This window comes from Parasteatoda tepidariorum, chromosome 2, assembly GCF_982258835.1.
Source record: "Parasteatoda tepidariorum strain Cologne lab strain chromosome 2, Ptep-v5.0, whole genome shotgun sequence".
Classification (NCBI taxonomy): domain Eukaryota; kingdom Metazoa; phylum Arthropoda; class Arachnida; order Araneae; family Theridiidae; genus Parasteatoda; species Parasteatoda tepidariorum.
The window spans coordinates 126,000,275-126,024,959 of NC_141756.1; the positions used below are offsets into that span (position 1 = coordinate 126,000,275).

At 28.8% G+C, this 24,685-nt stretch overlaps 1 long non-coding RNA gene across 1 annotated transcript in view; it reads right to left on the minus strand.

Moving 5' to 3' along the window:
• LOC147816179 (uncharacterized) overlaps window positions 1-21,021 on the minus strand; it is a 33,950-nt gene extending 12,929 nt beyond the window's left edge. The window contains exons 1-2 of the long non-coding RNA XR_015431858.1: window positions 20,899-21,021; window positions 13,045-13,106 (exon numbers count right to left, since the gene is read on the minus strand). This is a non-coding gene — a long non-coding RNA (uncharacterized LOC147816179). The remainder of the gene's footprint in view (window positions 1-13,044; window positions 13,107-20,898) is intronic.
• Between the last annotated feature and the right edge of the window lie 3,664 nt (window positions 21,022-24,685).

Below are 24,685 nucleotides of genomic sequence, written 5' to 3' on the forward strand. Positions count from 1 at the left end.
CTATAGGCTTCACTTCTTATATTACACTTTATTTTAAATCTTTACTACTCAAACATATTTTACGCTTTATATCTTACTTCTTATTAAACGTCACATATAAAGTATATTGTAAAATATTATTTTATACAATACTTTGGTTTTCACTTTACGCTTAAATATACCTTGCTTTTAACTTTACATTATATTTACTTTATACATAATAGGTTTAACGATAGACTGCACACTTTTTATTTTACGTAATACTTCACTCAAACTTTTTAAGGCGTTTAACAATAGTTTTTAATTTACTCTTGAAATTTTAATTACATTTTGGGCTTTTCATTCTTTTTAACGTTGTAATTTATTCTTAACATTGCATTCTGCTGTATTTTTATTTACTGTACTTCATTCTTTGAATACATATATTTACAATACGACCTCGCATTACGTTACACCTTATACGTTATTTTATAGTTCACTTCCCACTTTAACACACATTTTAATTATTTGATTTTACTTGATATTTTATTTAAATCTTTATTTTATACTCTATGGTAAATTTTTAAACGCTTCACTTGGTACTTCAGACTGAGTTATACCTCGTGCTTCATTTCACCCTTTTTACTTTTTTTATACCCTTCCCTTTATATTCAATTTATGTTTTACTTTTTTGTGTATATAATTCATACTTTACATTTTAGTTTTATATATAACACTTTATGCTACACTTAATGTTTTACGATTTACTTTGCATTTGCCGCTGTATTTTATCCTCCAATTTACTTTATGCTTTTCTTTTAGTAATGCTTTACTTTTTGCTTCACCGTTTTTGTATTTAATATTTTACTTTAGATTTTAGGCTTTACTTTAAGTTTAGATTACGTGCGTACTTTATACTTAAATTTACAGTGTAAACTACTTAAATATACTGAGCGGTTTACTTTACAGTACTTTCCACTTTGCATTTAATGTATGATGAACTCTTTAGTTTCAGTTTACACACTCTTAACCTTACGCTTTATTTTAACACTTAATTCATGATTCACATTTCACTTTACTTCACACTTAACTTTATTTTTAGTTCACTAAAAACTTTTATTTTATACTATGCTTTAATTTCAATTATATTTTATTTTACTGCCTTCGCTTTACTTATTCTTTTAAATATAATTTACATTTATTATACATTTTATTTTACACATTACTTTATACTCCATGATTTCATTTATGCTTTGCATAATATTTACTCTATTCTTCGCTTATTTTAATCTTTTCCTTACTTTTTATTTCACAAATTTCTTAACGTCTTAGTCTATATATTACGCTTATATTTTATACCTTACTTTATTTTATGATCGGCTCTTTACTTTACTACTTTACGAGTGGCTGCATTTTTTGCCCCGACACCCTAATTAAATACTATTTTAATTATTACGTTACCCTATTAAGTACCTTAATTATGTACTAATTACATACTTTTTATTATAGACTTTATATTTAATTCATTACGTCACAAACAATTGTTTTATTTTTTACTTTATTTTACGCTTAACTTTACTACTAATTTGGATAACACTTCATTTACGTTTGCGGGTTATTTTATTTTCCGTGATACTTTTTTTAAGCGATACTTTCCATTCGTATGCATTATATTTATTTTCTATACGCGTTTACTTTACTTGTGTATTACTTTTACTCATTTTCATACACGTTAATCTTACGTGTAATATAATTACACGCGTTACTTTTCTTTTCTACTTAAATGTTTATTTTTAATTTCGTATGCGTTGCTTTTACTTTACGTACACCCTGCGTATGCTTACTTTAATTTATGCATTCATTACATTCAGCATTTTTTTTGCATGCGTTTCTTTTAGTTTTCTGATGACTTTTAATTTTATTATTTCGATTTTTAACTTTTACTATTTAATTTCATTGTATTTATTGCGTTAGGTTTTCAAAGAGATATTTTTACACGTTTACTTCTATCATGCGTTATTTTTACTTTTGAGCGCTACGTTTCAGTACGTTTTAATTAATACACATTTTATTTTCTATTTTTCATTAAGTGTTATTTTAAAGTGTTTATTTTTCTTTTGAATTACTTTTCCTTTATTCGTTCTGCGTTGATATGTTTTACTATCTTTAACGCGTTTCTTTTAATATCGGTTAATTTTACTTTAGTTATGCGTTACTTTCCTTTATGCTTAAAATAAACACTTTATACTATACTTTATATTTTCTTTACTTTTACGCCTTCACTTTACTTATGCGTTGCTTTTACGCGTTTAATTTTTCGTTTCGGCATTTTAACTTCACGAAATATTTATTTTACTAGTTACTTCTGTTATGCGTTACGCGCTCTTCTTACACCCTTATTGTAAATTACACGTTTTATTTTTATTCCCGACATTTATCTTTATTATTCGGTCGTTTTACACATTTATTTTTCCTTTACTTTTACCTTTGCTAAGCTTTACCTTTCCTTTTTCTTGATATTTTTACACGTTATATTTCATGTATAAGTACTATTTATCGTTACATTTACGCGTTATTATACAAATCCCTTACTTTTGTTACGAGTTACTCTTAGGCAGGGGTGATTGTGAGCCCAAGTCAAAATTCCGGAAAATTTCTTAAGTTAAAAAATTAAGAAAAAAACAAAAAAAAAAAAACAGTTTCAATTGAAAAACTTAGAAAAAAATTTAAACAAGGTTTTTTTCCTTTTTCTCAATATTTTTTAGTTTGCTTATTGATATATTTAAAATTTTACGCATACCTATACCATTTACACATACCTATGATGACCTGGAGAAGTAATTAAAATGTACAAATATGTCTTTCTTTCTTGAGTTTATGATTATAACAACTGTTTACTGATAAAAAATGAATATTAATCACGAATACTTATGAAGTACCAGAGGGATACTTATGAAGCATCCCTCTGGCTCTCCCTTACGAACAAATAAAATAAACTGTGCTTTTAAGTGCCAACCTTTAAAATTTGATTTCCAGAAATTTCTGTTTTTTTGAAACGTCTGGACCTTCGATCTCCGGAAACTTCCGGATCACTGTTAGTGAAAATTCCGGAAATCCGGATTTTTTCCGGGGTACAATCAGCCCTGCTTAGGCGTTTACTTTTTTCTTATGTGCTATATTTCAAGTTACTTTCTTTTATGGGTTATTTATTAATTTATATTTTACTTTTTAATATTTCTATGCATTACTTTTTATGCTAAGTTTTTTTCGTACGGGCTATTTTCTTTTTCATACGATAAATTTTACTTTTCTTATACAGTAGATTCACCTCTTTACGTCAAACTTTCTTTAAATTTTTAATGCGGATTTTAAATTTATGTCTCTTTTTTAAGCTTCATTTCCCTTCTTCCTCAATTTATCTACAGTTTATTTTATACGATACTTTTCTTTATGCGCCACTTTTTATTATTATGCATTATATTTTTTTCTACATACATTACTTATGCATTTCTTATACGCGTTAATTTTTGCTTGCTTTACTTTTACAAAAAATTATACTTCACGGGCTACTTTTCTTTATGCGAAATTTTGCATGCTTTATTTCTTATGAGTTACTTTTACTATAAGTGTTACTTACGTGTTTACTTTTTTAATGCATTACATTTATTTTGTATGCAGTACTTTACAATTTAAATTTTATGCGTTATATTTCTTTTAACGTTACTTTTACACGTTTGCTCATATAATGCGTTATTTTTACTTTTGCGCATAATTCTTCATGTTTTAATTTCAATACATCTACTTTTCCTTTATATGTAACTTAAACGCTTTTATTTTACTTTTTCACGTTACTGTTTTCCACGTTACTATCTTCTACGCGTTTTTTTCTTATCTGGTACTTTTATGCGTGGTATCATTTGCACGTTGTTTTTTTTTTTTTAAACTTTCAACCGTTTATTTTTCTTATGCCTTACTGTTACACTTTTATTCTTTGCGATCTGTGAACGTCTACACAATATTATATTTTACGTGTTACTTTTCTTATGCGTGGAAGGCGCAATGTTTTCATGTTATTGTGAATTATGAGTTACTTTTTGTTATGCGTTACATTTCACTTTTTTCAAGCTGTCATTTGACGCATGGTTTCTCATGCTTTTTATCCGTTGACTTAATCAGGGGTCTGTTTAGAAGAAATTTGGGTCCGTTAACGGACCCTTCACAAAATATCTTTTCATAAAAACGGACACTTCACAAAATAATTTATCTTTTAATCGGCCCCTTTTTAAAATTTGTTTAGCTTCATTATTGTTTTGTTAATCGAATAAACCCTTCTCAGGTAGGGGGGGGGGCAGGAAGACAGATGTAAACGAACTAAATTTTGTCTTCGGCAGACGCTTCTTGATTCATTCGTCCGAAATGAATATTCTGCATTCAGCAGTATAGGCTAAATACCAAATATATCTATACGTTGCATCGCTAATTTAGTAGCTGCAATTGCTGTTTATTTTTTAAAATTTAATTGCTTTAACTATAATTTTACAGTGTTGAGCATAATCTTGTATGTCTTTACAATTTAAAAACTCCTTGAAAAGTTTTTTTTGCAATAACGGACCCTATTTGCACAAATTCACAAAAGCGGAGCCTGGTTGAAAGAATGTGACTTATCGTTTATTTTATATTCACAAATTACGAGTAATTTTTTCACAATTTTACAAAAACGGACCTTTCACAAAATGTCTGGACAGACCCCTGTTAATATTTTCAACCTTTATATTTTGCACGTATTTTTCTATTTATTCGTTAGTTATTTTCTAATTGTTTACAATCTACTCGATTAGTTTTTTATGCGTTATTTTTACGAGGTTTTAATTTTTGCTACGTTCTTTTTGCGCGCACCCTTCTCTGGTGTGTTACTTTTCTTTATGGGCAATTTTCAAATACTTCATATTTTGCCTCTCAATACTATTTTACGTTATTTTCTTATGTTTACTATCCCAAGCCTTTTCTTATCGGTAACTTTTTCTCACACGTGATATTATGTTTTAAGCTTTATTTTTGTTAAAAGTTACATTTACGAGGAATACGAGGCTCATTTTACACGATATATTTGCTTTTTATATGAGTTACTTTCATTATGCTTTACAATTAGTTTTTTGTGCCTTTTTCACATTTACGCGTTACCTTTCCTCATATTTTAAGTTTCATGTTTTGTTTCTGATTTTACACTTTGTGCGTCTATCTTACCCGTTTAATTTTTTTATGCGTTACTTTTTTGTTTATGTGGTTACAATTACGAATTGACTTTTCGTAAACATTTACATTAGTTTTAATGCTTATTTTACAACTTTACTTTTGTTATGTATTATTCTTTTGTATTTTACATGTGTTTACTTCGATTCAGCGTTACTTTCACCCCTTTTTTTCTCCAAAAGCTTCACTTACGCGTCATTAGAACACGTTATATTCTAGGCGTTACTTTTCTTAAAGTTTTACCTTTAAGAATTTACATTTTTAAGTCGTTTCTTTTGTAATGCAGTATTTTACACGTCGCTCTATTATATTTTTCCTTTACCTTTTAACGTATTGCTTTTCATTATGGATTTTTACACGTTTACTTTCTATTTTTATTCCCTACTTTTCTTTGTGATTTATTTTTCCGTGCTTCTTCCTTTGCAATACATTTATCTTTCTTAAGCGTTATTTTTACTTTTACACACTAAAAAGATTAACTTTTACGCGTAGTTTTGCTTTGCCCGTAACTTTTACGCCTTTACTTGTATGAGTTTCTTTTGCGAGTTCACTTTTATGCGTCGAATTAACGTTTTATTTTCAATTCATTTCTTTTGAACTACACACATTTTTAATCTGCGCTAGGTTTGCACGTTTAATATTTTATGTGTAACATTTACCTGTTAATTTTACTTTATGTGTTTATGTCACATGCAATACTTTTCTTCTTGCTTCTCATTTACTTAACATACTCGCATTTTTCATAAGTTATTTTTCTCTATGCGTAATTTTTGTTATTCGTTACTTATACCTTTTCTTAAGCGTTACTATTACGCGTTGCTCTATTCCATACTTCACGCGTTACTTTTAATTTTGCGCATTAGTTATTACGCTTCCATTTACACTTTTTTTTATATTTCTTTACTTTTCCATACATTTTTATATATATTTTACGAATTACTTATATTTATTCTTTAAATAACAAATTGAGGACTTAAAGAATTTCGATACTTGGGTTTATGCATTACGGTTTACACTTTATATTTCACTGCTCTCTATATTTTTTTTAACTTTCTATTGTTTTGCTTCTCTTTATTCTACAATTTATTTTACTTTATGCATTATTTTTTACTCTGATTTATTCTTGGGTCACATTCATTTCATTGACAATCACTTCATCGACAGGCCATTTCATCGACATGGTCTTTTTGTCGATAGGGTCATTTCATCGACAAGGTCATTCCGTCGACAGGGTCATTTCGTCGACAATATGTAGAAAAGGTTATTTCGTATGCAAAGTCATGTGTAATTTTGAAACTAGTTTTATGATTTTTTATGTTAGACTTTATGCCTTTTGCACTTCTTTGTAATTTAGTATATTTGTGATAAAATTTTTTAAACCTAGCCTGATGCAAAATCTTAATAGTATGTTGAAGTTGTCAGAAAAGAAGCATTTATTTTTTAAATAGCCTACTCCTCTATTCACATCACGTTTCAAAAGCAAAACATTATTTGCATTTTACACATTTAAGTTGTATATTACAAAAATTTTTTCTAGTCATATTTAACACATTTATTTCTAAGATTAATTTTTAATGTGCATTAGTAGCTTATCATCGCAAAAGCAATAACTATTGTGAATGATTCTTGATGTAGGGAGTGAATGACGAGTGAAATTAGCAAGAAAAAAAAAGAGTATATAATGAATCTGTGAGATAATGAAACCCGTTGTCGATAGGTAATTTCAATGACAAGGTCTTTTCGTTAACAGGCCATTTCAGCTGCAAAAATTCTCTGTCGATAAAAATAAAATTATACTTATATTATGTTCCCCCACAAGACGCATTAATACAGTCCTAGTATTACAAAAATCTTAAAAATTGCATGTGGGGAAAAATAAAATGAAAATCCAACTTGGAAAACATATTGGAGAATATTGTTGATAAAAAATTTTGTTCTGACCCTCGTGTCTTAGTCCGCTATGCTGCTGAAGAAGTAAGTTTCTGACAATTCTGGTGAAATTTAAATGATATATTATTTGAAACAAAAATCTTGTTCTCACTTCTCCAGTTTATTTTATTTCTTATTTAATTAATTATTTATAACGTTTTAATGTTTAATATGTTTTTTATCCTATGTGTTCCCCAAACATTTATATGTTCCTTTACCTTATAAAATAAACTTCGTTAATGTAAAAATAAAAGAAAAAACTCGAAATAACTCCACATCCTCGGTATGCGATGCAATCGAAATGATAATGTAAAAAATGGTTCCAAATCACAGGAGGGGAGGAAACCTGTTTAATTGGTTTCTATGATTTAAAACATTTGGAAAAAAGCAACTTATTACGATATAACAAATAAATTGACGTTTGAGCTTATAATTGTGGAGAGTCATCCATATGCATCTGATTTTATTCTCATTAATGTTTCATTAAAATAAGTTTAGCAAACTTATTTTTTAATCAAATATCAAAATGTTTTTCTTTTCGATTTGCCAGAGAATAAAAATTTATTTAAATTAATAAAATTTGCAATGAGAGTAGATATTTTAAAGGCGAGCACTAAGGAAAGTCCTTTAAAAAGTGTAATCGGAAATGGAAATGCTTTTAAACATCATGCTTCATAAGTGTACTGAAAAAGAAATGTTAATTTTTGTAAACAAAACGAAAAAAAGTGGAATTTTGGATGTTGATAGAAGTTTATTGTGAAATTTTATCCTTGTGGTTTTTGCTATGCGTGAAAATTTTTTTCTCATTTTTAGTCTACTGAACAAACTTGATATTTTAAATATATAAAAAATTTTTTATTTTCATGTTTTTTCTACAATTTAGTTTTGAGTCTCCTATCTTGTCCAGGCCGAAGATAATCAAAATTTCGATTGGCGATAAGTTTTGCTAATAGTGGTCAGAAAGTGTTTGAAAATTGTGCTTTCATCCTGTACAGAAAATCAGTTAAAAATTTGAGCAATTAAATAGTCAAAAATTGGTCAAATTTTAATTGCAAGATTTTTCTTTTCTTTTTTGTAGAGTAAGAATTTAAACGTTAGAATAAATAACTCTAAGTTTTTTTTTGTTTTGTTCATTTTCTTTTAAACAAAATGCGCCTAATTTAAATCCTGCAAATAAAAAGGAATTAATTTACTATTCATTTACTACTACTATTACTATTATTAAAATGGACTATTATTATTTAATTACAATAGTATGATTTAATAATAGTATAATTTAATAATATTAGATTTTAATTTAATAAATAATACTATTATTAAATTCACTATCCATGGAAAAAATATATTTTGTGAAGAGCAAACACTAACACGCTTGCAACGTTACGCCTGTGTTTCTAAACATTTTTGGTCCGGTGAGTAGCACTTTAAATATTGTAGGAGTCTACAACCGCCTCGATAAATACGTAAACATATTTGCGTTCCTATAGTTCTTCTAAAACTCTAATAGTAGTAACGGAACTAAGACTAAGTTCGATTTCAATTATTTAGTTCGAATGTTCAAATAAGCATACTCATACATCCTGTCTTAATGTTAAAGATACTAAAAAAAGTTTAAAATTGCAATTAATGTGAACATTAAGAAATTACTTTTCCTCCATGAAAAAAATCCAGAAATATTTTTTTTATACTTATGCAGATATATTTATTAGGTCTATGATTATTTTCATTTCTGTGAGAATTTGACTGAAGTCTATGTTTTTGTTAAAATGTATGTAAAAATGTTGGAACATTTTTACAGCAATAAATTTAGCTTTTCCCTCCCTGAAATAATGTCTTAATTTTCATTATAATATATTTTTACCACGTTTATATAAACTTGCCTTCGTGTATGTCTGTCCGGGTGGAATTTTGTAATCGATTTTAAACTAACTTCCCGACTAGCTACAAACTTCAAATTTGGCACATAGATCAGAATTGGATGACAATACATGAAAATGAAGAGAAAAAAGACATACAAAGTAAAATAAAACTAAAATTTAAAAAAAAATTTTTTTTTTCGAGATTGTCTTTTGTTGTCGATTCCATTATTTCAAATTAGTATTACATGTCAGGTGAAAAGATTTTTACTGTCGGAGTATTTTTATTGGCTGAAAAATCACGTAGTAGGATCCAGTTTTTCCTCATTCATTTCCAGATTGTTTTGGTTGTCATCAGCACAAAACTAATGGAAGTCGTAAAGGTATTGTTTTTCTATAAAGATTTTTGTATCCCTAATTTAAAATCAAAGTTCTATTATTTTAGTAGTGGTCTTGTAGTAGTCTTGACTACTCTTTACTAAGAAAAATAATCTAAATAAAAATATATATCTTTAAAAACCACGTATTTTGTAGTGAAGAATAATAATTAAAAAGTAATAATTTTTAAAAAATATAAAATAAAAATTAAAAAAATTATAATTTAAAATAAAAAAAATTCAAAATAAAAAGTAATATTTTTAAAAACCACGTTTTTGTAGTGGAGAATAATAATTAAAAAAAAAATTGAAAACCAAAAACGTGGGGCGCATGAAGTACATAACAGTGCATATACACATACATATACACATTTTCTTACTCATACACATGTACAGCCACATATACATCCACATACATATGCATATACACAAACATATTCCACATCCACATTCAGATACAATTACAATTACAAATATACCATACACATATTTTCAAGAGCACACATACACACACTAATATAACATTACTTTTATGTATTTCATGCGCCCCACGTTTTTCGTTTCTCAATTTTTTTTAATTATTATTCTCCACTACAAAAACGTGGTTTTTAAAAATATTACTTTTTATTTTGAATTTTTTATTACTTTTAATTCTAAGAATATCTAATTTTATTAATTTCATATTAAAAATAATTTGATTGCTAGCGTCACACTATATTAACTGTTGACCACGTTCCGGATATCATGCTTGGTAATCTTCTGAAGACAATCCCTACCTATCCTGAAAATAATTGTCAAGCTATTACGATTTAGACATAGAAAAGTAGATTTTGATACATCAACCGTTCGCGATTAAACGCTTCTCAACTACCTATCAATTAAGTTAAACTTCTTTTAGTGCAAGTGGAACAATACACAGCAATAGAGAATTTTACTTTAGTATGAAAATTAAATAATAGCATTTTTCTAATTAATAATAAAATATTTAGAGTAAATCTCTAAAATAGTTTCAGAATTAGGCATGGCACTATCAACGAAATGACACTGTCGACGAAATGACCCTGTCGAGGAAATGGCCTGTCGACGAAACGACTTGTCGATGAAATGACCCTGTCGACGAAATGGCCTGTCAATAAAGTGGTTTCGATGAAATGGCCTGTCGATGAAATGAACCAGACTCTTTATTCTTATATTACTCGGTTTATATCATTATACTCGATTAAGCTATGTTTAAGCTTTGCATTGCACGCTTTTTTTCACTTTAAATGTGTTACTTTTTTTTCTACTAAACATTATAAGCTATATTTTTATTTTATAATTTTCGCTTTAGTTTTTTTTATACTTCACACATCAAACGACATTAAAATTGACTTTTTTTTTTTACACAAATTAAATTTAGGCTTTACTCTAAACTTTTCATTAATCTTAAGTTTATAAATTTTTATATACTTTATATAGCGCATAACTTGTTGTTTTACTACATATTACCCTTTTTTTTTTAACTTTAGGCATTAATTAACAAACTTTTTATTATATGAGTTTTCTTGAAACGCATTTTGCTATACTTTACTTAAGATCTTAAGCTTTACACATTACTTTATATTTTACTCTCTAAACTTTTTTATTTTACTCTTTAAACTTTTATATTTTACCCTTAACATTTTCCGCTACATTTGTATTTCATACTTTTTGCTTTACACTATTTTTTTACGTTTTACCTTATTTTAGCTTTTATCTTACGCTGCAATTCACATTTCATGTTTTACTTTACTTACTTTTTGTTTTATTTTTCTTTACTTTATTTTTTATTTAATTTCTATTTAACATGGCACATTAGGTATTCCGTGTTTTTTAAGCTTAGTTTACGTATTTACTTTATAATTTATTCTCTACTATGCTTCACAATGTAGTTTACATGCATATTACCTCAAACTGCATTATATATTTACGTTTTTACTTAATTTATATTTTAAGCCGTTTTTTACTGTTTTACTTTAGATTACTATATACTATACTATAATGTATCCCATGCTATCCTGTTCAGTTTTTTAGTTTACATTTTATTTTACGGGCTTTTTTCTTCACTTTACATTTTACCCTACCTTTTAGTTTATACTTTACATTCTACTTTACTTAAAACATTACTTTATGATTAGTTTACTTGACGATTTCACTTTAAACTTTATTGATATATATAGATATCTTCTTTACTATACACTTTTCTTTTTATTACAATTTACATTTGATTATACTTTGTAATATACATCCGACCTTTCGCTTTACTTTACTATTGCATTTTACCACTTTCTACTTTATGTTTTACTTATATTTTTTACTTCTCTACAACTTCTTATTTTTTGTTTTACTTGATATGTTACGGGTTTCATTATTCTAAATACAATACTTCGCTTTTTATTTTATACATTTACTTTTTATTATACTTGCTTTTGACTTAATATATTACTCTTTACATTATACTTAAGAACAAGTTTGATGCTTTACTTTACATTTTACTTCATATTTCACTTTTTACTTCACGTTTCCCTTTACCTTTTAGAATAATTAATTTACACAAAATTTTCGATTTTACTCTCTAAACTTGACTTCATACATAACGCTTTTCTGTTATAATATGTACTTTATTTTACTTATAACTTTCTGCTATATTTTTATTAATTGTTCTTTAATCTTAACACACTTTTTAACTTTATGTTTTATGCTTTACACACTTTATAATTTAACATTTACCTTATATATCTCGCTTTAGTTTACTTCACACTGTACAACAAACTGTATTAATTTCCCTTTTTCACTTTAATCTTTACTTTATACTCTATTTTTTTAATTTTATAAGCCTCACTCAATACTTTAAACTTTGCCTGACATTTTGAGCTTTTTTATTCTTTACACTGTTTTTATACGTTTCACTATGTACTTCTGGCTTTGCGTTATACTTTGTGCTTCACATTTTATTTTTCATATTTTACTTTTTTATATATTGCCTTTTTTTTACTTTACTTTATGTTTCATGCTTTACTTTATATTTGACGCTGTTTATGAACAGAAAATTATAGAGTTTACTTAACGATATATAATTTTATTTTAACAGCATTTTTGGACCATAGCAGAATGAACAAATTTTACCTACGCTTCAACAAATTTAATTTTTTAAACTTTGAGACTTTTTTTTTAAAAAAAAAGATTTAGTTCGAGATGGTTTTATTAGCATTATTAGAAAATACCGTTCACTATCAGGACGGGATAGTCATAATTGTTACCTATAATTCATTAAAAACGTTTTTAACCCATTTTTCGCCAGTATGCGTCAAGATTTTGTACGTTCCCAGAAGAAAAATTAATCATTTCAATTTATTTCTATAGCGAATTTTTCCCTCGTAATAAAAAACTTTTTTTGAAGAATTTTTTTTTAAATCTAACTATAAGGTGTCAAGCAGTTCTGAACGAAAACGACTTTTTTATTGTTTACGTTTTTGACAAATATAATGTTTAGGCTAATTCTTGAATGCAGTTTCATTTAAGTACAGAGATGTATGCTATTAATATATTTCTTTATTTGTATTATGTATCATTATTATTTTCCTGACACTTTATATAAATGCTCATTTATATGAACAAGAAGATTATTATATTCTTTGAGTGTTAATATGACTTACCTTTAAAAAAAACTATGATGTCATCTCCTGGTTGGATTGATGTTTCCTTAAGATTTCGAAAGCTGAAAAAAATACCACAAATTGATTAAAATTATATAAATATTTATGCAACACGATAATATGGGCCGTTCAAACATTATTTATGGACATAACGTGGATGAGGTTTTTTAATTTGCTTATAGTGGTTGACAAGGGGCAGGCAAGATGAGAGCAATAGTTACATACAGGGACCGATCAGGACAAATTCAGGTTCAAGGCCTACCAAATTCTCTGGGTCCCTTAAAAAATAATTCGAACAATAGAAAATATTCTATTGAACTGCATGATTCAAGAAAATCATTCTAAGAAATTTTGAAAGCAGGTAATTAAAGATTATTTTTCTAAGGTGAAGTTTACGTATCTATAAATTAAAGGAAAATGTTATGGCAAAATAAATTTAGTTTGGTGACCACGAACAATTGAAATGAGTGATTTTTGCTAAAATTCACTGATTAGCTGAATTATTCTTTTATTGTAAGCTGTAATTATTTTTCATTTAGTACCTAAGGTAACACAAAGCTATCCCACCTTACATAAGACTTTTTACTGACATTTGAGGGCTCTCAAAAATTGTGGGCCCTAGGCCCATGCCTATTGGGTCTAGGCGATAATCATGCCCAGCTTACGTATGTCATTTAAATCACATAATAATTTAAAGTTTTTTTTTTAAAGGTAAAAAAAAAATCATAACCTTTGAAAATTACGTCTGAAACAATAGGAGAAAAAGTTCGAAGTAAGAAAAAGTTTGGACTCAAATTGCTTTTGTTTGCAGAGTTCAAAAATTTTAGCCATTTCAGAAAAAAGAACAGCAAAGAGTCCTTAAAAGTATATATTATAAAATTAATTGAAATATCTATTTTTTTTTTGTTAAAAGTTATATTATTTATTTAAATTATATTCCAAAATTAGATTACTTCGGAAAAAGTTAAAATTAGAGCAAATTAATGCGTTGTTACTTTCTATCTTAAACAGAGGATGGGATTTGCTTAGTTTTGCGGACAAGAAGAGAGAGGGATACTAAAGCTGAAAAACGGGCTTCACTTGAACGACACCTCATATGGATAGAAATGTTTAAGATATTTGTAAAGATGTTGGGTGTTCAAAATATTCGTTGGTCATCATGATGAGATTTTTAAAGAAATCACGCAGTTTAATCATTAAAATTAGAAATTCATAATTAATTTTTAATTTTAATGAACAATCAAAATTTGAAATTCATAACTAATTTCAATTCATTCGTAAATGAAGGCATGGGTGATTGGTTTTGACATGAAGTGGAAATCCCAGAAAGTTGCAAACTCGAACAAACAATTGAACAGCATCCGAAAACTTTTAACACAGGATATCAATTTATATGTTATTCATGTTTAATATAATTTTTTGAACTAAGATATATCATTAAATTTCATACACGGTGTCTCAGTTAAACGTTTCAGAATTCCTAAGAGGGGTAGAGTGAATCCTGACGACTCGAAATCATATAGCAATGCGGGGTCGGAAATGCTTTCCAGAGGCGGCAGATGGTGTTGTACGAAAGTTCCGAGCTTTCCAGTGCGTTGGCCTCTTCTTGCTTTTTATTTCTGGGGTCATATGAAAACGCTGGCTTATGACACCCCTGTTGACAATGCTGAGGAGCTGGTTGTAAGAATTGCAGTAGCTGCTGGAGAAATTCGAGATATGCTTGGAGTATTGCTGAATGTTCGGATGTCCATGTGCCGGAGATGTGAGGTGTGCATTGTAGCCAGTTGCAGTAGAAACTTCGAACACTTATTTTGACCCATGTACCTTATGCTTATTTCAAATAATTATTTAAACGATTTTTCACTTACGGTCTCTTTTCCTTATGGTGCTTCTGTGTACATTACCGCTTCAGGAAAGCATTTCCGACCTCGCATTGCTATATGATTTCGAGTCGTCAGGATGCACTCTACCGCTCTTAGGAATTCTGAAACGCTTAACTGAGAACGCTTAACTTAGGAATTCTGAAACGCTAACCCTGTATATAAACCGCCATATTGGATTTTAAGAACACGAAAACACAAATTGCGATATTGTATTTTTGATTAGCTTAAGTAGGAATCTCGATGCATAATTTTTAGATCCGGTAAATACGAATAGCAATATATGGTTGTAAACTCGCGTGAATACGAATCGTGATATTTATTTCAAAAACTTGTAAATACAAATTGAGGTATTGAATTTTAAAATTACGAGAACACGAATCATGATTTAAGATTTTTAAATCGCGTGAATATAATTCGCAATGTCTAACTCTCAAATCAGGTAAATATAAACATCGAAGTCTGATATTAAAATCGCGATATTTGCGGATTCCAGCGTAGTTGTAAATATTAAAAACGATAAAAATCCGAGAAAAAAATCAAAATTGCAGAAGAGTTAACGAAATTCAAAATTTGAACTTTAGATGGAAGAACTTTAAATTTTAGATTGTGGTGAGAATCTCGTCGGATTATAAATTTTGATGAGTCCGTGAATCAATATTTTTGAGAATTCCGCGAAAAAAATCACATGCCCTGCTCCTAGTTTCTATATCTGGAGGGATGGATACCCGGAATACTATCATCCCCGAGAGAGTTAAATCTTAATAGTTAAAAACAGAATCAAACATTTTAATGCTAGAAAAGTTTGTGGTTAACATGTATATATTGTATTACTTGTTTTGTTACATTTTATTGACTTTAGTAATGTTTTAATGGATTTCTGCACGATTTTTATCTTTGCCACTTTTATCTATAAAAAAAGGAGCCAAACATTTCAGAGAAGGACTAATTTAAAATAATTAAAAAGTCTGAATTTAAAATATTTAACCTTATTTGCTGACTTTGGTATTACATTGCGATCACATATTTTAATCTGTTTAATATTTTTCGGAGCACCGTGTTCTTGAAAAAAAAAATGAGAACAATTGTTTTCTTTTTTTGAATGGCTAACTTTTCAACCAAGGATGGCGCCAGACTCTGTCCGACAAGGGGTCAAGTCTCCCCCGACAGAGGGGCTCAAACAAATTAATTCAAAATATTTAAATTAAAATGAATTTTATACTTAACATTTTTTTTCTCACGTCATTTTTTTCATGTGTGCTTCTAAGAATCTAAAATCACTAATATTGATACCATAATGTGCAGATTCCTTTTAATGTAAATTTAAATCTAATTTTTTTTTTCTGTTATCGATGTATTTTGTATTGTATGGTGCAATTTACCATACATTGTAAGCGTAAAAATTACTTCTGTGATAAAGAAAAATAGTTGTAGCAGTAACCGCTATTTCAAAAAATTTCTACCATCTTACTCTCATAACGCAAAAATTATTCGTTAATAAAAATTTGAAATTTCATGCACATTTAACAAAACATTTAAAGAACATTTTGATATAAAATTTTATTTTTATATGCATCGATTGGCTTTTAAATCATTTAAATGTTTTTCACATAAAGTTTTAAGTACATTTTTTGCATCCACGTATTTTATCTAAAGATATCATGCCCCGTTTTGAACGAACTTCGAAATGTTATGCCCATAAAATCGTAAAATTCAAATTTTTTAAAATTATTACATAGTATAATTTTACTGACAAAAAAGGGCTATTTTAATCAGGGGACTCGATGTTAATATATATTGTAAATAAATACAAAGAGACTTTTAAAATTTCTCCTTGCGATTCCTTTTTCTTTTCAAAAATGCTTTTAAAGTGAACATCTATGTCCGGCAAAATGCTAATTTCTCCATTTGAGAAAAAGAGTAAGTCCATCGGCTTAAAATATAAGATTCAAACAATATAGCTTAAATTTGTAATTATTTTTCAATTTACAAATTTTAAATTTGCGTCCGAGAAACGAATAATAACTAACTTACATTAAAAAAAAAATTGCCACACATGGCTGCTGTTTGTCTGCCTATGTTTTCGTTTCTCTGCAAAGCTGAAAGCACACTTTCTAACAAGATTTCTGTTTCGCCCTGCAGAAGCTTTTTACATATTGACATACTCCTGCAACGAATAACCTTTCACACAGTTAATTAATTAATGTTTACCACATATCAACGAGAAACAATCGTTCCTCTACGATTTAAATTTGATTTTGCTTTCATAGTTACGAATTTCAAGTCACAAAAAATGGACACTAAAAATTAAGAAGTTAGGGGACCAAAGTTCGAAAAATAAGAGTTTTTTATTTTTATTTCTCAGGACTTACTTGATCGCATTTGCTTAAATTTTGTATTTTGACTTTTAAAATTGCAAATTATGAAAAAATTGTACACCTTGCATTTCTTAAGCTTCTCGACTTCCCTTAAATGAAACAATAATAATTGATCTGATTGGAATTGTATGCAAAACTTTTTCAGTTCGCTAAAAAAAAAAAAAAAAAATTTGGGATACAGTGAAATACGCAAAAACTAAAGTTAACATTAAAGGGTCCTAACTTTCAAGCGCGCTCCTGAAAAAGCTATTAAAACAATATTTCTAGATTGAAACTACTATATTTTGGGAGTCAGAAATCCGAATCCGTCGACAAAAGATATGTTTAATAATCGGAGTACGTTTTCATGTCTAATTTCCAAACTTAAAATATAGTTTGGACTAATTAATTAGTATATTTGATGCCATCCTCTCGAACCATTAATAATGAGTCTTAGAACATGAAGATCTGAACTTAAGATTAAAATTTATTCCAGTGGGTCCATTTATTTTTTTTGCGCACTGTACATTCATTTGAAGTATATGTCAATATTACTGATAATAGCAAAATAATTTTTCCTCTTTATATAGAAAGGTAATTTAGCTGGTGGCTATCCAAATGGTTTGATAATTTTAAGGATTATGATTGAAAGAGGAAAATAAGGTGAAATGATGTCCACTTTCAATATTAATATCAGACATAAGTAAATAAAAACGTCTTTCATTTTGTCCTCTTTTGTTAATTTCATAGTAATTGATTTCATAAAATTTAATATTTGATAAAACAGAAACTAATAGATCGATTGCTCTGAAAGTTTGTATTTTGAAATTAAAAGGATGCAAAAATATATAGAATATACAATTCAATATATTTTACTCATATTTAATAAACTAATAAAAAATTACAAATAATTATTTAAAATTATTTTTGCTTAAAAATTTGTGTATAAAATGCTTTTTTTTGTAATTTTATGCAAAATTTTTTTAATTCACTCCAAAAGTTCTCGGGATAATGGGCTATAATCGAAGAGTGAAGTTAAAATTAAAGGAACCAAACTTTCCAACTCTCTTTTTTCCATAACTTCAGACCATATCTTCGAGATTCCGGCTGTTTCCGCATTTTGAAAATTAAAAACCTAAAACTATAGACAAACTTGTATGTTTATCCAGGTCAGAATGCGCTTTTCTGTTCCATTTTCGTAACTTAAAATATAGTATTGACTCTTTGTACGTGAAAATATGATTAAAACAAAAGTTAATCAAGGTGTTCCCTTTTTCCATTTCATACACTGTACATAAAATAAGTCAATGAGAATCTGTTATGTTGATTAATATACATTTTAAGATATTGAATACGAACAGTTTAATTGTTTTTCTGAATCAATCAACAATCTTTTTACTACTGAGAAAATGATAAAAAAATAATAAATTAAAAATATTTTGTAACTGTTTTTCTTTTTTTTTTTTCGACTGCAGATTTATTGCGTTGACTAAAATATAAACCTTGAATCCGAATAGGTAAATGATTTTCCTCATTTAAAAGTATTAAAAAAAATGAAAAAATTTATTTTATTCTTATACTTTCATTTTGCTTGAAAATTTCAAAAAGAAATTATGTGATCCCATAAACCATTGATAAACACATTACATAAAAAAGAATTCGTAAAGAAGAGGACCTGCGTCTCTTTCGATCCCTCAGGCTTTTGTCAGGGTGTGATTATCCCCTTCTCAGTTCTCCAGAAGAAAGAATAGCAGTTTGAAAGATGTGCTTCCAAGAAAACGAAGATGTGTCTGTGGAAAAGGATTTCTAATTGACTTCGAAAAGTCGTCAATTTCACCCATGTCTAACCGCATTCGGTCTCTAGTTTAACAATGTATGGGCAAAGTTATGAGTAGTGCAGTGAAACTGCAATTACGTGGAATTTACAATATATTTTACTAATTTTTGTTACTAATTCTTAAAAATAAATAAATAAAAAATAAAAAGTTAACTGCAAAATTTTTTACTAAGCATTTGTAAATGAATTTTTGGCATAATTTAGGAAAAAATATGACCAGACTATTTTCTCGACGAGACTTCAAAATTTTCCCGATGGGAAGGGGGGGGGGGCTTTGCAGAGGATCAAAATTGTGATGGCATGTCTTCGGATCATCCTCAGGGATGTTTCCCAGACCGTCGCCAATAGCCCAGTGTGCAGCTCTAGAGCGGCGTAAATGAACTACAACAACTCCCGATGGGGGGGGGGGCTGGCCATTCCCGACAGGGGTGCAATTCCCCCCCCCCCTTCCTGACCCACTACTGGCTCCGCCCTTGTTTTCAACACTTTCTGTTGTAGTTTAAAGTGTAGAGAAAACGTGGAAAAGATTACTGAATAATGTAAGAAGAGAAGAAAATTATTAAAAAAAAATTCAATAAAAAATCGGGGGAGGGGGAGGAAAAACTAAGGTATAATCTCTTCATCAGCTCACACTACTATATCAGCAGAAAGGAGTGCCTTCTAATATTGTCAGGGGTCTGTCCAGGCCAAATTTACTACCGTTTAACGGTACCCTCACAAATTCAACTTAAGGAAACAAAATACTTTTTCTTAAAATTAAATTTTTTTATCCTGTAAGAAGCGATATATCCATATTTTTGCGCTGATTTTTTAATATAATTTTTAATTTTCACAAATTATGTCTAAATTTTCACAAAATAGGTACCTCTCAGAAAAACCTAGACAGACCCCTGATTGTATCAATGTAACCAAAGCAAAATACATCAATACAATAGTGCGAGGAACACTAAAATTTTTTTTAAAACAAAATAGAATAGCACATTAAGTAATAAATATCACGTTACAAACAGAAAATAAAATGTAAAAACAAAACAAAATATAAGACGAAATCTATAAAGCGATCAGCGAATTCACCTTACATGAAGGGGAAAAGTTTCATGAATGATTTAAAATAAATTCGTAATAATATTGTCAGATTACAAAATATGAAAACAGAAGCACAAATTAAGGTAAAAGCGTAAATAGAGAAGTTCTGTTTTATAGTGCGTTCTTACTGCAGTACTGGCGTGCGTTTGATTTGTTAGTTACCAAGGATTGGCCTGAAAATGGATGTGAGCAAGGTAATATTACGCTGGATAGCTTAAAGAAGTTTATTAATGTTTATATTTAATTACACAATTTTAAAATAATTCTAGAAAATTAACTTTTATTTAAGAAAATAAAGACAGAGAAACATGACGAAAACATGAATTGCCTGTTTTGCATATATTTTTAGCCTCTGATTTGCACATGGTAAAAATTATATAAATTAACAAACAAGTTTTTAGTTCATTTTATTTTAAATCACACAAAATTAACCAAATAGAATTTAAATACTTTAGGTGGGCATCCATTGTTTTTTTTAAATCAAATTTTGAAAGAGTTTGTCTATTTGCTTTTTGGATAAATAAACATTACTACATATTCTTTTAAATAAAATTTATCTATTTTCTTAATTTTCTCCATTCTTTTCTCTTCTTTTTGTCCATTTTATATTAATTTATTGTGTTAGATAAATACATGATCAGCAGTTTTATATATATATTAAAAAAACAAGACTAAAAACATATACTTTACTTACGGTAAAAGTCTTCAAATTTCCGACATTATTTCATCGATCCGTATCCAAATAATAACAATGTTTCAATCATCCAAAAGAGTCCTTATCTATCATAGTCCTATGCAAAATAATCCTAAAAATCTAAAACATGTTGAAGTAAAAAATAGCATAGCTTGTTAAATATCATTAATTTTGCAAGAGATCGAAAGCAAACTGCTAACAAAACTGTAGTGAAAAACAAAATGAAAACCTTTATTTTGTTATTTGAAAGAGAAAAAAATAATAATTACTATTTTTCGAAGCATAAAATTTCATATCAAAATGTTTGGACACTCTTCAGGGATGAGAGTAGTCAGAAAGTAAAAAAGAGGAAATCCAAAAAACAAAAAAAAGAAAGAAAGAAAAAAGAAGAAAAATATATATATACATATAAACAAAAATTTGACAAAAAGTGCGATTTTTAAACTTGTAAACCATGTGAATATAAATCCCGATATGAGACTTTTAAATCACGTTAATATGAAACTTTACATCGAATTTAAAAAATGCGAAAATACAAATCATGATTTTTTAATTTTTTGATCACGATGCATAATTTTTAAATCGCGCGATATTACAACCACAAAAACGAATCAAGATATTGGATTTTAAGCTCACGTGAATACGAATTGCTACATAGGGCTTTAAAAGCTCGTAAATACAAATCGCGATATTGATTTTTTAAATCTCGTAAGTAAGAATCGCACTGTACAATATTTAAATCGCCTGAATAAGAACCGCAACGTTCAACTTTTAAATCAGGTAAATACGAAAATCGAGATTTGATAATAAAATCGAGATTTTAAAAATGCATAAATACAAAACACGATATTGGATTTTTAAATGTCGTAAATAAGAATCATAATATACGATATTTAAATAGCGTAAATAAGAATCGCAATGTGCAACTTTTAAATCAGGTAAATACGAAAATCGATGATTGATATTAAAATCGCGTGAATAAAAATCGAGATCTGAATTACGAAAATACGAGCTATCCAGCCGACGGATAAAAAATACGGAAAATCTTATTTTCTGTGCGTGAAATCGGAGAAAATAGCTAAAATAAGTAAAAATGCGGAAGGGTTAGCAGCTAGGGCGTAAATTGAATTTTCTGTTTATCTTTGAAAATCGTAAATAAATATAATTATTTTACTTCAATGACTGAATTTAAAAAAAAAGGGATACTTATTTAAAAAAACGAAACTTTTAGAGAATCGGAGTTTTTGATAAAAAGGCTGAAATTCGAGACACAAAAAAAATCTCATCCCTGTATAAAGGTCAACCAGTTTTATCCCAAGGAAATGATTTTTAGAGAAACTTCAGAGGGAGGAAAAGGGACTTCAACAATTTCCCTGCGCGGAAAATTAAATTCCTCATAAAACATTTTAACTTGGGCAAAAAAAAAATTTCACCGGAAATTAGAGGAAAAAATGGAAAAATCTGAAAAAAAGCGGAAATCCGCGAATCCGCGGAAGAATCTCATCCCTGATATTAGAAAAAAAATATTTAAAAAATATGAGGAAACGTTAGAGCTTAAATAATAACAGAAGAGAGTTTTGTACTGCCTGATACTTTGAAAGTGTTACTGGGCCTCCCTACCTACAACGAGGTGGGACATCATCATCCTACAACGCCCATTGCACATTCTAGTGTCTTCCCCAGACAACAGCAATGCAAGCAACAAGGTGGTTATTAGTAAAAAGAAAGAAAAAAAAAACATTAAAAATATTAAAAATAAAGATTAAAAAAAGGTGAGAAAGGAAAGAACAAATAACGTATCAGTTACATATTAGAAAAAAAATATTTAAAAAAGATGAGGAAACGTTAGAGCTTAAATAATAACAAAAGAGAGTTTTGTATTGCCTGATACTTTGAAAGTGTTACTGGGCCTCCCTACCTCCAACGAGGTGGGACATCATCATCTTACTACGCCCATTGCACATTCTAGTGTCTTCCCCAGACAACAGCATTGCAGGCAACAAGGTGGTTATTAGTACAAAGAAAGAAAAAAAAACATTAAAAATAAAGATTAAAAAAAAGTGAGAAAGGAAAGAACAAATAACGTATCAGTTACATATTAGAAAAAAAATATTTAAAAAATATGAGGAAACGTTAGAGGTTAAATAATAACAAAAGAGAGTTTTGTACTGCCTGATACTTTGAAAGTGTTACTGGGCCTCCCTACCTCCAACGAGGTGGGACATCATCATCCTACAACGCCCATTGCACATTCTAGTGTCTTCCCCAGACAACAGCATTGCAGGCAACAAGGTGGTTATTAGTAAAAAGGAAGAAAAAAAACATTAAAAATAAAGATTAAAAAAAGGTGAGAAAGGAAAGAACAAATAACGTATCAGTTACATATTAGAAAAAAAATATTTAAAAAAGATGAGGAAACGTTAGAGCTTAAATAATAACAAAAGAGAGTTTTGTATTGCCTGATACTTTGAAAGTGTTACTGGGCCTCCCTACTTCCAACGAGGTGGGACATCATCATCCTACAACGCCCATTGCACATTCTAGTGTCTTCTCCACACAACAGCATTGCAGGCAACAAGGTGGTTATTAGTAAAAAGGAAGAAAAAAAACATTAAAAATAAAGATTAAAAAAAGGTGAGAAAGGAAAGAACAAATAACGTATCAGTTACATATTAGAAAAAAATCTTTAAAAAATATGAGGAAACGTTAGAGCTTAAATAATAACAAAAGAGAGTTTTGTACTGCCTGATACTTTGAAAGTGTTACTGGGCCTCCCTACTTCCAACGAGGTGGGACATCATCATCCTACAACGCCCATTGCACATTCTAGTGTCTTCCCCAGACAACAGCATTGCAGGCAACAAGGTGGTTATTAGTAAAAAGGAAGAAAAAAAAACATTAAAAATAAAGATTAAAAAAAGGTGAGAAAGGAAAGAACAAATAACGTATCAGTTACATATTAGAAAAAAAATATTTAAAAAATATGAGGAAACGTTAGAGCTTAATTAATAACAGAAGAGAGTTTTTTACTGCCTGATACTTTGAAAGTGTTACTGGGCCTCCCTACCTCCAACGAGGTGGGACATCATCATCCTACAACGCCCATTGCACATTCAAGTGTCTTCCCCAGACAACAGCATTGCAGGCAACCAGGTGGTTATTAGTAAAAAGGAAGAAAAAAAACATTAAAAATAAAGATTGAAAAAAGGTGAGAAAGGAAAGAACAAATAACGTATCAGTTACATATTAGAAAAAAAATTTATAAAAAATATGAGGAAACGTTAGAGCTTAAATAATAACAAAAGAGAGTTTTGTACTGCCTGATACTTTGAAAGTGTTACTGGGCCTCCCTACCTCCAACGAGGTGGGACATCATCATCCTACAACGCCCATTGCACATTCTAGTGTCTTCCCCAGACAACAGCATTGCAGGCAACAAGGTGGTTATTAGTAAAAAGGAAGAAAAAAAACATTAAAAATAAAGATTAAAAAAAGGTGAGAAAGGAAAGAACAAATAACGTATCAGTTACATATTAGAAAAAAAATCTTTAAAAAATATAAGGAAACGTTAGAGCTTAAATAATAACAAAAGAGAGTTTTGTACTGCCTGATACTTTGAAAGTGTTACTGGGCCTCCCTACCTCCAACGAGGTGGGACATCATCATCCTACAACGCCCATTGCACATTCAAGTGTCTTCCCCAGACAACAGCATTGCAGGCAACCAGGTGGTTATTAGTAAAAAGGAAGAAAAAAAAACATTAAAAATAAAGATTAAAAAAAGGTGA